The sequence below is a fragment of the Sinocyclocheilus anshuiensis genome, unplaced genomic scaffold (genome assembly GCF_001515605.1).
Source record: "Sinocyclocheilus anshuiensis isolate Anshui unplaced genomic scaffold, SAMN03320099.WGS_v1.1 scaffold1240, whole genome shotgun sequence".
In the NCBI taxonomy this organism is placed as follows: domain Eukaryota; kingdom Metazoa; phylum Chordata; class Actinopteri; order Cypriniformes; family Cyprinidae; genus Sinocyclocheilus; species Sinocyclocheilus anshuiensis.
The window spans coordinates 149,857-153,779 of NW_015542555.1; positions in this window are offsets into that span (position 1 = coordinate 149,857).

Sequence of the window (3,923 nt, forward strand, 5' to 3'; positions counted from 1 at the left end):
TTTTATACAAAATACATTTATTTATTTATTTTCAAAAATAGCTGTTGTACATCCACAGGGTCATAGCACATTACAGTTTTAGTGTCATTGAATTTAAACGTTTAATTTTTCATTATTGTTTTTAATCTGCAAAGATTTCCCTTTCTTTACCTGGACACTCAGTTTGTCCCAAAAATGTCTCAATTCGCTTTCCTTTAGAGAAACAGCAGCAATAAAGAGATCTCATTTTAATTTTTTCTTTTCTGCCATTAATATTTACACTAATGAAAACAAGTGAAGTAGAGTTGTTTGAAATGTGAGTATTTATTGAACATTTATAGAGCAATGTTCACATATTATTCTCATAACAAGTGTTTATTTTAGCAATGACTTCCTTCTCACAGTATGAAAACCATTCCAGCAGGTTGTACAGTACAACTTCACTTGTCTTGCCATGTGGCCAGAGCAACGTAAAATGAGGATGCAATCTTTTAAACCCCCAATTTTTAAACTCCAATTATTTTCCCTTCCCGCCAATTTCTGCTGGTAGCTCTCTTATGTCTGGCCTGCACTTCCACTCAAGTCCCTCAGATTGTCAGTCCACGTCCATTTTTCTCCCAGCGGCCTTCCTGTCGTTCTATTGAGGTTGAGTGCACAGAGTTGAGTGGTAGTCGATAATGAGGAACAAAGAGGACAAACCTGATACTGAATATGGCTGATTGTAATTGTGCAGTGAGGATGAAGCTCTTCCCCAGGACTGATTGCAGGTGGTAGGTGGAGAGACTCTGATTCCATTTGATTCTCAGCAGAGAGCTCCTTCTCCATATCAACTTAATCTCCACTCTGTAGGACATCTGCCCACTCTCTGCATGTGTGTGTATGGGAGAGAGACCACCACCATCACATAGCTCAGCACATGTACTCATTCCATCCATGATCAAGAGAAAAGAGACAAAGTCGACTGAAATATCGAAAATCGCAGTGCATCTAGGTACTTTATCTTCCGGTTAGGAAATAGATCATCATGAATAATTGATATCATGACTTGAGGTTGACTGATAGAGGTTTTAATGGTCGATACCGATATCTAGTGAGGAGAGTCGCACTGTGCCAAATCTGTAAAAACAGGGCACAGTGTACTGTATTAATATAAAGGAATTTTCTGTATTGAATTTGTACAGGTTTTTACCTGTATTTAAAATTTTGCATTGTGTTTTCTCTCTATCTATTGCACTAATAATACAAATGATAATAATAAAAAAAATCTAAATAATAATTAAATACAAAATGTAATTTAATGACTGCAAAAAATATGTATACATAATTTAATAATTTTAATGAAGACTTATTTTACACAAAATTGCAAATAAATATGTAGAAAATGCATTTTTTGCTAATTTTCGTTCACATACTTTAATAAATGAGATATCGCAGATCATATTTAGCCTATGTCTACATTAATCCAGATAGTTTTGGAAATGGCGTTTTCGTTTTAAAACGCTGTCCGTCCACATTAGTGTTTTCAAGCGTTTTCCAAAAGGTCCTCATCCGCACTAAAACATCGGAAAACGTTAAATTCGCCTTACTGCGCATGTGTAAAACCCCCATAAAAGTTTACTGAGATGACACAGACGAAACAGACATAATAAGTTTTCATGCAATTCTTCTTGAAGAATTTTATTTACGAAAATCCCAGCATTCACTGACGTGTCCAGGTTGCGCTCACTTCCCATTATATGCTTGATCTAAAACGCAACTGCCCTTATGTTTTGCCGCAGGACAGGAATTCTGAGTAAATTTTCTGTCATCTTTGCAGGACTGTAATATGAAGAGTGTACAAAGTAACATATCTTTAGCAACAGTGTGAAAGGAAATAGCACACAACGGGCAAAATTTTCAAAAGCCTCAATTTTTTCACAGTCCACACTACGACACAAAAACAGCGTTTTCAAATTTATTTACTTTGGAGAGTGTTTTCAAAAAGCTGTTTTCCTTGACAAAAACACAGTGTCTCAGAGTGGACGGAAGGCCAAAACGAAGGGAAAAGGATGCATTTTCAAACGAAAACGTCTTAGTGTGGACAAGGCCTTAGCCAGCAAAGATACTATATAGGCTAAAAGAACAACCAACACACTCTCATGGCAATTTGTAATTATTTCAGGTTTGGTGCATTAGTGACTAATTCATATGAATTCTGAAAATTAATGTGTATGTTTTTGTATGATCTGCTCACACCCAATAGATGGTTATGTTTAGGAATAGGGTTGGGGGCAGGTCTTCCAGAAATTGTATGTTTTTATATTCATATTGGATTGCCGCCTCATAAAATAGTTACCTTTTCCTGTGAGACTGGATTGGAACAACACTAAAATGACTCTCCTGTTTTCATGAAGTATAGCACATCTTTTGGAACGACCATCATTCCTGTCATTATTTCCCTTTTTGGTGCAGTTTGAGCCTGAAAAAAACCTGGTCACCCTATTGTCGAGTGTTCTTTCTAGCATAAACGCCCATCTCCCTTTAGAATTAGATTGCATTTCAGACTTCAATATTTCTTCTACATAGACTGCATCTAACCTAGCAATGTTTCTCTTTCTCGAGAGGGTGGAAACATTACATGGAGAGTTTTCTCAATGATGGCACTCAGCCTGATGCGCAGGCCGTTAGCGGATATAGGGATCAAAAAATATTCCTCCTATAAACACAAACTTCCCCTTATGTCCTCTCAAATCAATCCCAGAGTCTTTCCCAGCATCCTTTTTCCTTCAGTTCTCTCATATGTTTGTTCCCTTCCCCTTTTTGTATTTATTTTCTTGTCACTGAGCTGCTAATTTGTAAAGCAATATTGCTAACAGTGTGCATTTTGTTTTAGATTGCATCAGTTTCCTTTAAGCATCTAACTATCGCTAACAAATCCAAAGCTCTGAAGTATTAGTTTAGATAGAATCAGTTACTTTTAAACAACTAAATACTGCCTGTTTACTGTTTAGCATCCGTTAAATTAGCAAAATGTTGCTAACATTGTGATTTTGGACTTAGATTACACTTATTTCTTCAAAAAGCTATAACTGTACCTGAGTTGCTAACAATGTGAGTTTAGTTCTGAATAGCAAACATTTTCTTGCAGGTAAACGTTTAGTGCTAGCATTGTGAGTCCTTTCTGGAGAGCTCTTGGGAACAGTTTAGTCCTGAATAGCATTTTCTTTTAAGGTATTGCTAGCATTGTGAGTTGTCTTTGGAGGGCTCTTGGGAAGCGGGTGAGGGAATCGATAGGTCAGAGGTTATCTCTAGGGAACACAAGGCCTAATGGGATTCTAAAGACACATCTCAACCTCATTGGTCAATAGCCACAATGCACACTCAGTCAAACGCAGCTCTACGTCGATAGCGCTTCAAAACGTAAAATCCTGGATAAAACCCATAAACTCTCTTAAGGCAGACAAAGAGTGACTAAAACTCGTCTGTTTGAGGATGACGGTGTTAAGTAAAGTTTGATTTCTGGCTCTGAGGCTCTTTCATAGATGTTGACGGTGACTGAAGACTGTGAGCGCACTGTCTAACTGATTGTGAGACTATAGGGTCATATTGATGAGAATTAGAGTGAAAAGGGTTGGCTGGAGGTGAGTGTTCTCTTTAGTTGGCAGCTGAGCTCATCCTGCTGACGGACGTAAATGTGGTTGATAAATCTCCACTTTCGCAGGAGAGCTGACACAATGTGCAGCCACACTGATAATGAAGAGTCGTTCGAGGAGCCAATTAGATTCAGTTTATTCACCAGATTATTACAGGAGGCAGTTTCTATTCAGGGAGATCAGACTCAGTATTGGTTTGCTCAACACACAAGTCATATGGGATATGGCATAGATCAGTATGGCAGATCTTGATCTTGGGCGGCAACTCATTACCCTTCCTTTGAATCACTGTGGCCTGACACTCTCTTCCTG